Source organism: Rhipicephalus sanguineus, chromosome 1 (genome assembly GCF_013339695.2).
Source record: "Rhipicephalus sanguineus isolate Rsan-2018 chromosome 1, BIME_Rsan_1.4, whole genome shotgun sequence".
Taxonomy (NCBI): Eukaryota; Metazoa; Arthropoda; class Arachnida; order Ixodida; family Ixodidae; genus Rhipicephalus; species Rhipicephalus sanguineus.
In genome coordinates, this window is record NC_051176.1 from 71,063,250 (window position 1) to 71,077,537 (window position 14,288).

Consider the following 14,288-nt stretch of genomic DNA (forward strand, 5'->3'; position numbering starts at 1 on the left):
GTATCGAGGCACAAATTCGCGACGCTTTTGTCCACAAGCAATTCTTCCTTTCGGTGTTCCTCGATATGGAAAAGGCCTACGACACCACATGGCGCTTTGGAATATTAAGAGACCTGTCCCACTTAGGGGTACGCGGGAGAATGTTAAATATAATAGAGAGTTACTTGTCCAATCGAACATTTCGTGTTCGAGTGGGCAATGCCTTGTCCCGAATATTTGTCCAGGAAACTGGAGTGCCGCAAGGTGGTGTCCTGAGTTGCACACTTTTTATTATAAAAATGAATTCCCTACGTCTGTGTATTCCACGGAATATGTTTTATTGCACATATGTCGACGATGTGCAGATCGGTTATAAATCCTGCAACCTTTCAATGTGCGAGCGGCAGGTGCAACTTGGTTTAAACAAGGCATCCAAATGGGCAGACGAGAACGGGTTCAGGCTTAACCCGCAAAAAAGTACTTGCGTATTATTCTCAAGAAAAAGAGGCCTCCATCCCGATCCGGACATTAATCTGCATGGTCAGCGGCTGCCTGTGAAAACGGAGCATAAATTCCTCGGCGTAATTCTAGACACGAAACTAAGCTTCATATCACACATAAAGTATATAAAGAACAAGTGCTCAAAAACCATGAATATTCTAAAGGTGTTGTCACGCACTACGTGGGGTAGTGACAAGAAGTGTCTGATGAATCTTTATAAAAGCCTCATACGCACGCGCCTGGATTATGGGGCGATAATATATCAGTCTGCGACACCAAGCGCGTTGAAGATGCTTGACCCTGTCCACCACTCGGGCATTCGTCTTTCTACGGGTGCTTTTCGCACCAGCCCCGTAGAAAGCCTCTACGTCGAATCGAACGAGTGGTCTCTCCACCTGCAGCGATCCTACATGTCGTTTCTATACTATCTCAAAGTGAACGCAGACAAAGAACACCCCTCACACCCCACAATAAATGATTTATCTAGTTCTGCCCTTTTCGACCACCGTCCTTCGGTGCGACAGCCCTACTCACTTCGTGTGAGGGGCTTGGCTGAGGAAACGGGTGTGCCACTTTTCGAACACTGTCTATTGGCTCCCGCTGCACAACTACCGCCGTGGCGGTGGCAGCTTATAGACTGCGACCTTTCTTTCATGGAAGTAACGAAACACGCGCCTATTGCACATATCCGTACATACTTCCTTGAACTACAACACAAATACACTTGTGCAGAATTCTTTACAGACGCCTCAAAGTCCAATACTTCTGTGTCTTACGCAGCCGTCGGGCCATCCTTTACGGATTCCGGTATTCTACACCCTGAATCAAGTATCTTCACGGCAGAAGCTTACGCGATACTTGCGGCCGTTAAACACATTCAACAATTAAAACTACAAAAGGCAGTGATTTACACAGATTCTCTAAGCGTGGTAAAAGCCTTAAAAACTCTGAAAAGACACAAAAACCCCGTCTTTGTCTCGCTGTATTCTCTTTTAAGCACGATATACGCACTCGAACAACATGTCGTAGTGTGCTGGGTGCCAGGGCACCGCGAGATACAAGGAAACGTGTTGGCGGACCAGCTAGCAGCATCCGCCCACGAAAACAGTCACAACACATCCTTAGCTATTCCTCCACTAGACCTAAAACACTTCCTGAAAAGAAAGCTCAGAGCCTTTTGGCAGACCACATGGGATATGCATACACGAAATAAGCTACACGTTGTCAAACCGCATCTCGGTAACTGGCCTCCAGTATCAAAATCACGCCACACAGAAGTTACACTCTGCAGACTTAGGATCGGCCACACATACAGTACACACACACACCTTCTGTCCGGTGGCGAGCCACCTTTATGTGATAGATGTGGTCAGCCACTCACTGTCCTTCACGTCCTCATTCAGTGCAAGGAACTCGATGCTATCAGAAAAAAGCACTTTTTATTACCCTACCGGCAGCAATTTCCATTTCATCCTTCAATGTTCATCGGTAGGGACCCGCTTTTTACATATCAGTCACTGTCTGCTTTTTTAAACGACGTACGGAGTTTTCATGTCATATATCAAGGTGATCCGTAGCACGGCCTCTAAACAGAGGTCGCTGCTGCGGTGAATACGCTAAAGACAGCACTTGCCTCGCGGCCCTTGGACTCAAGGGCATTGACGAGGCATTCGTGCTGATGTCATATCTTCATAGTCTTATTCTTGCGACCACTTGCCATTCATTCCACTACACATATTTCACGTCACTGTCATGATTTTAATATATATATATATGTTTTACCCGCCTTCAGCGCGAGGAATTTTAAGGCCCCTTTACAGCTACTTACCGCAACCATTGCTCACATCCTTTGTCTCATGAACTGGCGCTCTTTGGCCATCAATTGGCCCTTGTGCCATTAAACACCACATATCATCAACTCTGAAAATATGAATACAAAAATAGGTACTATTTCTTGGCGCCCACGCAGGCAAGCGTTTCGGTTCTGTAGCTTCCGCAGGGCAGTGATGCTAACCCTAGGGATTTTCGCTGTCTGTAAGGGATTTGGCGTCTTTTTTGTAAAACCTATAGGATTTTTGTGAAACTCTGCAAATGTTACGTTACGCGACCTAATGACAGACTCTACTGAATAATCACGTGTTTTCAACAAAAAAAAAAAGACTAAAGCAATAACTACTGCTACTTTGTTGTTATTTTTTTTTACTTGCAAGCGCGTATGTTCATCTGCTTGGCCGTGAGGTCGGTATAGCTACTGCAGTTATGTAACGCGATATTGTCGTATGCTGCACACTCGGAGGAAAAACGAAGCTTTGCCTTTGTGAGTGTTCAGCAGGGACGCGTGTATTGTCTTGCGCGCAGTGAGTCATTGCTGTTTTCGGAAACAAAGTACCGTTTTGCCTTGTAGTGCATGGAAAAACACGCCAAGCTCACCGCGCAAAGGTTCTCCATGTCAAATGGCAACTTCTGGGACTTCTTTGAGCAAGGTGAACCATTGCAGGAAGAAATAATAATAATAATATCTGGGGTTTAACGTCCCAAAACCACGATATGATTATGACAGACGCCGTAGTGGAGGGCTCCGGAAATTTCGACCACCTGGGGTTCTTTAACGTGCACCTAAATCTATAAGTACACAGGCCTCGAACATTTTCGCCTCCATCGAAAATGCAGCCGCCGCGGCCGGGATTCGATCCCGCGACTGCTCGCGGGATTCGATCCCGCGAGCAGTCGAGCGCCATAACCACTAGACCACCGTGGCGGGGCATTGCAGGAAGAAAGGGAACGTATATGACCAAAAGCACTTGGCCGAATGGGAAGCTGGCCCAAAGTACAAAGGATGGCTATCAGCCAGTAAAAGATGGTCCCTGTGTTTGTATTGAAAATCATGCAACGTACGCTGATAAAAAGGCGGAAAATCAGAAGTCGAATAACACCTCGCAAGCTCCAGGCACAAGAAAAGCGTTGCAAGCTTGCTTCCGACCTGCCCCTTGACATCTATGCCTTCAATGAGGGCAAATTCGATGGAGCAAATCAGTCGAAGAGGCTACATTCGGACTTGCTTTGTTCATCTCGAAGCACGGCCGCCTGGATCATCGGCGGTGTAGCAACACCGCCGCGCGCCCCGATCCAGGCGGCCGTGCTCGAAGCATAACCTTTGCCATTTGATGCAATTAATGGTATAGTGGGCTCACTTCGTGGCAGTGCTAACGGGGCAGGTGCAGCCGCTGATGTTACCCGTGGCCACAGACGCTACATTGACCGCCATCTGCTCTCCCCTCCGCCGCCTCCTCTCCTGCGCGCTCTCGCGCGCGACGGCGGCGCCCCCTCGAACGCGCCACGCGGACGCGTGAAGCTTTCAGGCCGGTTGCGCGCTGGCGCTGCCACTTCAGCCACAGCTTTTCTAGTCCAGCCGTGGTCGCGTGCCATGTCTCGCATACGGCTGTGTGTAATGACTCTATTATTTCTGCGTTCATTTTCTCAGTTGGTGTAGGTGTGCGCACCATCTAATTCCCTTACAGCGCGCCAGGAGAGCTGCTGCAAGCAATGTACAATTTGTAGCAAATTGCATGTCGTTTACGGTTCTTTTCGGAGCGCAGCGTTTCCCCGTGTATTCATTGCATCGGCAAGAAATATTTACATGGCAGCTGTGATGTCAAGCCACGCCGTTTGGCAAGGAATAGTTCCCGTGCGTATAAACTATCTCTATCATATATAACTGCAGCAATGCCTGCAATTCCCATGAACGTGCTCGATCAAAATTTCATGACATTTCGCATATGTTACTTCTCCTCGGCCTGCCCACCGCGGTGATGTAGCGGTTTCGGCGCTCGCCTGCTGACCCGAAGGTCGCGTGTTCGGTCCCGGCCGCGGCGGTCGCAATTCGATAGAGGTGAAATGCTAGAGGCCCGCGTACTGTGCGATGTCAGTGCACGTTAAACAACACCAGATGGTCAAAATTTCATTTCCGGAGCCCTACACTACGGTGTGCCTCATAATCATATCGTGGTTTTGTGAAGTGGAAGATTTATGCTTCAATAAATTCAGTTGTTAGTCTGCGCTCGTCCTGTGTACTACTTCTTGTGTTCCGTCAACCGCGCAGTTTTTTACCATTCTATGTCATACCAACTAGCCCCCCAACGCACTTTACTCAAGTTAGGTGGAAATCTTATCACAGCAGCAAAACACCATAAGCGTCGGAGAACGTTCTAAACATGAATGAACGTTTATTAAAATAAGCGCATGGCTGCGCTTTAACTGAAATTTTAAATTTATTGCTTTGATCTACTGCGCGTCAAACAGGCATCTGCTGCAACTACCGCAGCGTGTTGAAACTTATGCGCTAAATCTGTGACGCGATAATTCATGATGACACGCCGGCAGATGAGCCGCGGTCCGCTGAACTAAAGCCCCGCTCATGTTCCGAATTTGCAAAAAGTTCTGACTGTCACCCAGAAGTGGTTCGCCAAATTAGACAATATGATGGAGGAGCTGCACGCAAATGCACTGCTTTCGATAAATCCTGCGCGCTAGGTTCTTTTTTTCTTCTTTGCTATCGCACTTTCATTCTGACGCTCGCTCCGTCTTCGCCCTTCCATCCGCACATCACAATGAAAGGTTAGTAGAATATGTGGAACACAACCTAGTGTTCTAGTGCACGACATTCGTTCTTTCAGAGTTATTAATATGTGGGGTTTTACGTGCCAAAACCGTGATATGGTCAGGAGGCACGCCGTAGTGGAGGCCTCCGAAAATTTCGACCATCTGGTGTCCAAGACAGTCACTTGCTCGAGAAAGTGACTGCCTTGGTGCATGACAAATAACACGAAATTTCGCGTGACATTGAGTAAGTAATAAACCACATGTCTCACACGGCAAAGCAAGACGCCTGTCAAGAGTAAAAACGCACGAGCACTTACCTCACAAAGCCGCGCCGATCTCGGCTCGAAGTTTGCTCGACCGATTCTGTGGAGCTAGATTTTGCGACGACCTGCATTTTCTTTTCCGCACGGAATGCAAAAAAACTTTTTCCCATGGGTGTCACGGTTATGGCAGCCAAACGCACAGCAACCCGGCATCGCGACAATACGAGCGAGACGCACACGTGCTCTTCAAACTTCGTGCCGTTGTCATGCACTTCACATGGGGCGAACACACAGCACATGGCACGTCGGAGCGTTCAACATGGCGCCGAGAGGCGAAGGAGACAAAATACCGAGAAAGAGGGCGCGCGCTACCACGTGACCGCAATCGCCCTATCAGAGGCGTGGAGAGGAGGAAGCGGCGTAGATCAAGAGAAAGCTGTACTTTTCCGAAGGTATAGGGACTTTACATTGATCACGACCGTCGCGACACCTGGTGCGCGGCAATGCTAGAGGGGAGACGTGACACGAAAGAACGAAAGGACACTGCTGCGCAATAGGTGACATGACCGTCGAGATCAACGTGGCGCCTGTGAACAACGCTTGCTCGGGAGGAGACATCGGTGGCGTCACGCGTTCGACGCCAGTGAGCCTACTACCCCTCTTTTAGTTCACTCTAGCAATGGGGCATTTTTTGACGTGATTGGCAGCATGTAAAGATTCGCACATTATATATATATATATATATATATATATACATATATATATATACAGGGTGTTTCAAGAAATGTGTCCAGTATTTTTTAAAAATCACAGAAAGGAGGTATCTGCATGCTACCTGCGGCGTTACCTATATTGTGGGAGAGGATATATCTTGAGATGCGTACAAACATTAATTACGGCAGTAATTATAGAAATTATGGGCGAATGGAAGCCCTTCCTGAGAATAGCCCATAGCCGCTTTGAAATTTATGAAAGGCGGCCACTGGTAATCACCGCGGAGCGATGAAATCTGGCTAATTTTGCTGGCGATACCGAAACCTACGCACGAAAAAGCGCGTCTGCCATTCACTGCGGAAACGCCCTCAGTGACGACACAGTTTCCCTCGCACGGGGGGGGGGGGGGGGGATAAGCGAGCGCCGTTATCATCCTTTGATCTAGATACTTCGTTTCGTGGTAACGCTTATCCCCCCCCCCCCCTCCCCGTGCGAGGAGAACGGTGTCGTCACGAAGGGCGTTTCCGCAGTGAATGGCAGACGCGCTTTTTCGTGCGTAGGTTTCGGTATCGCCAGCAAAATTAGCCACATTTCATCGCTCCGCGCTGATTACCAGTGGCTGCCTTTCTAACATTTCAAAGCGGCTATGGGCTATTCTCAGGAAGAGCTTCCATTCGCCCATTTGAATCGACCAGTTACTTCCACTGGTTAAAAAGTTAATTTCCTTAATTTCTATAATTACTGACGTAATAATGTTTGTACGCATCTCAAGATACCCTCTCACAATAAAGGTAACGCCGCAGGTCGCATGCAGATACCTCATTTCTGTGATTTTTAAGAAATGCTGGACACATTTCTTGAAATACCCTGTATATATATATTGCAGGAGAAAGCGAACTGCCATTACAAATAATGTTCTTGGTGAGTAGAGTCGCCCAGAGATCTGTTAAATTCTGTGCAAACAGAACTTATACCTTTCTTTTAGATCAATCCACTGACACGGGAACGGTGAAACACTTGTCCCTCGTCGCCCGAGCTATGAACATCACTGGCAGTGTGGCGAATGCGTTTCTTGACTTAATTAGTACGATTCAGCGATGCGACCGCCGGCTCCCTCTACAGCAGCCTGAAGGTAGTGTTGAGCAGCGCAGAGAATCCGTGCGGGACACACCTGTTCGGCTTCGCGGCTATCGAATTCCCGCCGTTGACCGTAGAGTAAATAATGTGATTGACCCTACATCTCTAGTAACTGACGCCATCTGTTGACTATTTACGTGCAATTGCTCAGCAATAATAATAGTTGTTGGGCTTCTACATCCCACAACCACGATATGATTATGACAGACGCCGTGCTCGAGGGCTCCGCAGATTTCGACCACGTGGACTTTAACGTGCACCTAAATCTAAGCACACGGGTTTCCAGCATTTCGCCTCCATCGAAATGCGGCCGCCGTGGCCGGGATTCGATCCCGCGACATTCGGATCACCAGTGAAGCACCATTGCTACAAGACCACCGCCGCGGGCTCAATTATTCTCCGCAGAAAATGTTATAAAATGAGTTGCAATTGCTGATAACGAGATGTTTTTACCTTCTACAAGATTCAGAACAAATGGGCGAAAGAGTGGACTGCGTTTAGACTTTGTTAAAGGTGAATTTCACAAATTAATGAAAAAAAAACGAATAAAATGTAGGGATTTTTTGTCTAATATAGGGTTTTTTGGGGGGTAAATCTAGAGATAAAACGTCGACTTAGGTTGGCATCACTGCACAGGGCTGCCAAGAAAAGCTGTCTCCAGGTTTAGCATTCCAGCCACGCGCAACAAACCAAATGTCACCAGTGCCGCACTGAAGTTTTGAAACACGTGATTTCCAATCGGCTGTCTTCTCGTTGAAAGATGTATTTTCCTGCGTAATAATTACACTTGCATAATGGTCACACCTCCATTTTCTTCTTTTTTTTTTTCAGGTGATCATCGTACCCTCGAAAATCACTGATGTGATGTGAAAGCCTTCTGCTTGTTGTAGCGCACGGCAACCGATCTATAGCAAGCTTTGACAGCGCGAAAGAGTTAGACAACACGTGCACAATTTACGCTCTATGGACTAATAACCTCTACAAAAGGTGAATTTAGCCAATAATTTGTTTATGCAGCCTCTGCTCGTGTAGATCATGTGCACCTTGCACTGACCACAGGACGCGGGCCCTCATTTACCGCCTCAGTATCGCCGGCATCGGTCGCCAGAGATGCATAGAAAATGAGGCGTTCGCAGGAACACATAGACGCGCTATAGCGTGTCCCTCCTATGCACCTTTTCAACGAAGGCTCACTGTGTGTCGCCATAATCCCCTGAGCTACGAATACTATGCGTGACACCCCCCCCCACCCCCCAACCTCTCAAGAAAAAAAAATTACACCATCTCCCACTCAAGGGAACCATGTGGGGATGCGAAGCAGCATTGGGGGCGCACAGCAAGTTTCCGTTACGTTCACTCGGCGTTTCCGTTAGTGCGTGAGGCTTGTATTTAGTGTTTGTGCGTTGGTTTCCGTTAGCGGCGAGTGGACGAGTGGCGCCGACGTTGACTTTACAACTCATCTGAACGGGATGGATGGATGGATGAATAAACTTTATTTAGGTACCTCGGAACGCGCCCTAGCACGTGAGCGAAGAGAGAATGACGGAAGCCGACCGAGCGCACGCGCTTATATAAATACACATGAAATGGGGGAGGGAGAGGAGAGAGTGGGTTACAGGCTGTATTTGGCTGCGGCGCGGCTGCATCACGTGTGAGGAAAGGCTGCGCCGCGGGGGAGGAGAGGAGAGAAGGCGACCGAACACCTGCGTAAAGGAGGAGAGTGGGAGAGAGAGTAGGCGCATGCGCAGTGGAGCGCGGACGCCACTACCGACGATGGACACAGCCCCGAGCAAAAGCTGCTTCGCATCTAGAAAGCGATGCTGAGCCCGATTTTGTTGCTTTAACAGTGCGTTCTGCAGGTGCCCATTCCTAGCGAAATCTGCACGACAGAGCCTGGTGGTTGGCCGTTATAGGGGTAAAACACCGTAGTGCGTGCACAGACATCCTTGAATTCCTGTGCACACGCTGGCAACATTCACACAATATGTAGTCGATATTTCTCGATTAATGAAAATAGGTGGCTCAACGTCTCCTTAAAGGGGCCCTCCAACACTATTCAACCCCCCATTTTTTACTTGCGGGTTGCGTAGACTGATGGCTGGGGATAATTTTAGCATAAGTTTAAGCACCGATATCAAATTATTTAGTATTTTAATCACGCGTTGAAGTCGCTACATCGCTGCTGACCGCATCAGCGCGTAGTGGCGCTTGCCAGAACTATTGCGGGCGGAAATGACGAAGATGGGCGCTGGCCTATGATTGGATAAATGTAACGTTAGAAGTAATAACGGCGTTGCATTAAAGTTGAGATTACTATTGTGTTTCGTTTTTCTTTTCAGTGCTTTTTCAATGAACTCCAAATAGCCGCCGTCGCAACAAAAAATATCACTACAACCACAAGGTACGACAGAGGCGCCGGTTGCCATTTCGCCTCTGGTTGCTCTGGCTTTCTTTTTTTTTTTTTTTGCCTGCGCCGGTCGGATGTCCATATGAAACGCTTGCCCCTCTTCCTTCTTTTTGCGTCTGTACGTTTGCGAGCTGCCTCTTTCCGCATGTGCGGTAGTACTGTAGCGGTAGTAGAGAGGCTAGAAGGGTTTGGCTAGTGTCGTGAGCAGACGCTTCTGTCGGCCGCCGCGGTGAAACGTGTTTTTATGACGCTGCTAGGGGCGCTGCGCTCCGGAGACGGGTTAGAAGCGAGCTGACGAGCTGGCCCCGCTGCCGATCATTGTTTGTTTGCTTGTGTTTGTGCTTGGTTGTGTGGAAGCGCGAGTTTTGTTCGTCTCTGCACGTGGTGAGTCAACGTACGCCCCTGTGCTGCTTTATTGTGGCTTACCTGATATGTTTCCGCCGAACATCAACTGTGACATTACCGTCATTTCTTCGTATTTTGGAGTATGCCTGCTAAGAAAGGCAGGACATGCTTCGTGCCTCTGTGCAAAGGCGGGTACAAAACGTCTGCCGAAAAAGTTTCCAGGTCCGTGCTCCGGCGGACGCTCTTCGTCGAGAAGAATGGGAAAGGAACATAAAACGAGAAGACAGAGTGCTGGACGAGACATGCGTTGTGTGTTCTCGTCATTTTGATGATCGGTTTATTGTGAGGATCTTCAAGCACATCATTAATGGAGAGCTTGTAGAGGTATCTAACGTCATCGCTCAATTGTAATTACTGATGCCCCCCTTACTCAATGCCCTTCAATGGGCCTGTAAGGCATTTTGAATAAATAAATAAATAAATAAATTACAGATACTTGCTAACAGCGAATTTGAGCCAAGACAAATTAGAGAATATTTTTGAAATTGTTAGACAATCGTTTTTGTGTAATGATCACCCCGATCCCAGAGCAGTTTTTGCTCATAGTAAACAATCTAGCGCTCTACAACTTAGCGAAACCACCTAGAAGTGGTAACTCGCCAGCAGAGATCATAGGTGCACTCTTGGGGCCATCAGACATTGGAAAACAAAAGGCAGCCCGCATTACAAGCTTAATTGACGAACTCTTGGATGAGAGAAACCTCGCAAATGCTTCAGCTGTGCTTGAAGACAGCAGTATTTTTGACCACAAAGGCTGTGTTGAAAAGAAAAGTGACAGCCATTTAATTTTCTATGCTGTTGGCTATGTCGTCAGGAAAGCACTTAAAAGGTTCCCACGTCCCACATGTGCATCTGCCTTAGCCATTTTGCCTCTGCAGGCAGAGACAAATGAGAATGCCTCATTGACGAGAAAATTTGACCATGGGGGCTTACTGTACCCCTCAAAACACCTTGAAGACTTGATTGCAAAGCTGGAGAACGCGTTTGCTGTGTTTTTAAGCAGAAATGAGCTGCATGCTGAAAGTATGCTATCATTTTTAGAGTTTTTGCACGGGCATGACCACCAAAACGTTGGCTGCAGCGAGCATGGTCAAGCACTCACTATAGAAATGGTTAAATTTTATAGTTTAACTAGGTTGCACTTCTTCACTAAAGCCATCAACAAAGAGAAGTAAGTCTACAGAACGCGAGAAGCAAAAGCTGCTCAAACTGAGGCGCTAGCTGTCAGTGATCTCCGAACTGCAACAGCGAAATATTGAATTCAATAAACGTGTCACTTTTGTGCTCTGCACCCTTCATTATACCGTTTCGTCATTGTGTCTCCGGAGCGGAACGATCATGCGTTTCTAACGTAAGGGCCGAACTTTGGTCCTTATTCAGCTATGCTGTTTCCCACTTACAAGACCTTTTTTTTTTCTGGAAGCCTGAAGTAGCTTCCATTAAAACAGAGTAATGATAATGATAGAAATAACAAAAATCAGTAATACGCCGTTTAATATATAATAAAAGCGGGCCTATACAACTCCAACGGTAGGTTGCAAGAACTGCCAGCATCTGCTTCTAAGTGAAGTTTCAGGGGTGACCGACCGAAAATACAGCTGCCCAAGAATGCTACACAGAACATCACGACGCTCGTATTGTCCTGTCTGCATGAGCCAACGAACGATTGCGAGCACGCAGATAAATTATACAAAAATGCGCACAGAAAACGCATTGCTGGGTGCCGCTTGTAAGCGGGCCAAAGAGCGCGCGCCCCGCGCCAGCGGGCCGGAGCGCCACCTGTGCGCCGTCATAGCAAATGATTTCAACTGCGCACGGCCGGTCTGGAGGCGCGAGCTCGCTCCTTAGGAGCGAGCGCGCGCCTCTAGACCGGCCGTGAACTGCGCCGACTCGTTCACAACACTATACTCGGCGACAACTTTCCTTGACAGCACTGTGGAAGCTACAGAACCGAAGTGCATGCCTGCTACCGCGCCAAGAAATAGTACTTACGTTTACTGATAATTTTCTCGTTTTTCTTGCTGAAATAAATGTTGCTTTATTTATTATGAGACTGAAACAGTTGCGGGAAGTCGTAGGTAAAATACAGTTATTGTTCACCTCGCAAGAATGCCTTCCTTTTCTTTCCATTTCTTAGACAGCACCACCTTTTCAGCATGCCCGTTTTCCAAAGTAAACATGGCGTCCGTGACGTAGTGGATCAGTGTGTGGCCGCAAACTCACCATTTAGTTCTCCAAGAAAAATGTACTCGTAATACGACACTACAATGTACTCTGAACAATCGAAATGTCTCTCCCGTTCACATTCCCTTCACATTATTCGTGAATATGTTTTCTAAACGCGTTAACGATGCGAGCGAGCAAAACCGAAATCAGCCGCAAGCTGCCGTACTACTTGCGGAGCAACACGAATGTGCGGAAGCCCCGCCTCCGTAGCCTTCGCTCCAATGTCAAGATAAGTTGTCGTCGAGTATAGTCAAACCCTTCTAGCCTCTCTAGCGGTAGAATCCTCTTCGTTGAATTGTTGTCGCTGCACACTTGGAACTCGTCGGGCTGCCCCCCAACAACCCGCGTAGGGGCGACCGTGTTTAACCGCCCATGCCGCTCCACAAATTCCCTTCTCAGAATGAGAAGAGGGAATGACATGGAATGTCGTTGTAAGGAACAGTAGACAAAGCCTCCCCAGCCTCGCTACGAAGCAGTAGCGCCCGCTCAAGTTCTGACAAGTCAGGAGGAACCACGTTTGTTACTATGGCAACGACGTCAACAATACGTTGGAAAGGAGAAGCAACAATGGTGTGCGAGCTTCCCCTACGTAAGAGCCTTCAGCCCATTTCATTGGAGCGCCATCCGACGTCACAGCAGAGAGTGAAATGTGGTCACGTGACCCCGCGAAAAATCGAGTTGAGGGCAGGCATTTTTTTTTCTTGTATTTTGAATTTTCTAAATTGAATAACTTCGTACTGCGTGCCGCTATCGCTGCCGTTCTTGCTGCACTAGTTCGTCCGTACTTCAGTCTACGCAATCCACGAGTAAAAAATGGGGGGTTGAAGAGTGTTAGAGGGCCCCTTTAAAGTTCTAACAGTGTCTGTTAGCAACATTGTTCCAACGTGATTCCAGGAGGACATTAACATTCAGCTAACGTTAGAAGATAACATGGCAGCAATATAACAGCAACATATTGCGCTAGAGCAGGGAAGTTGTCCGACCATGCTTGACGCATTTCCAAAGCACCTGCAAATGCCAGCGGGTACACATTCTTGCGCTGGTTGATGTCGCTGGTGAGGAGCGCGAATAGGAAAAGGATGCAGCGTTTGCTAATCGCTGAAATTAAATAGACGACTCCCTAGATTTCTTTATCGGTTGCTCTGCTGTGTTTATTAAAAGGGTTGCTCGCAACATCGTTTGAGCAGTATACAAGCACCTGTTTTTTTTTTTCTCTTACATTTGTGCCGTTTCTGCTGTTACATTTGTGTTTGCTTAATGCAATGCAGCGAGTAAAGCCAGTAGGTCTAAACTGTGCAATTCTCGTTCCAGCTGAAAAGCCGAGACCCCCATGAATAACCGAGACCCCCATGTACTCCAGCCGTTATAGGTGTTAAAACTGACAAAGTTGTTGAAGATGTTCCAGTTGCATGACCTACACGGCAGCATTACAAAGAAATGCTTCATGTTTTCCAAGGGGAGATAACACAGCTCAAGATCAAAATTTCGCAACAGAGCAAGTGCATGCTGACCAAAAAAGAGCGAGACTTCTAAAGAGATAATAAGGGAGATCAGGGATCGAAATCTCATGTCTGAGGAGGGCAAGGTGTTCACTGCAGCCTTTCGCCCATATATATCCTCAACAGGACAGGAAAAGACAAGAAGCACGTATTCATCCGAGCTGCGGGCGTTTGCGTTAACACTGCAGTTCTATTCTCCGTTAGGTTATGACTATATACGCTCGAAGTTTAATCGAGCACTGTCATCAGAGCGCGTTATACGAGAACTGCACAGTTCCATAATAAATAATCCTGGCTTCACAGCTGAGTCACATGTTTTGAAAAGGCTAGTTCAATGTCGCACAGAGACTCTGTACTGTACTTTGATTGTTGATGACACGTCAATTAGGAAACATGCTGAGGTTGTGGGAGACAAAGTGGCTAGATATGTGGATTTTGGGACTGGAATGCATTGTAACAGCCTGCCTGAAACAGGACTGCAAGTGTGTGTACGCTCGTTGGCTTAAACTTACGACTTAAAGGTTTCCATCTGGGTGTTTTTTGATTGATTCATTGACA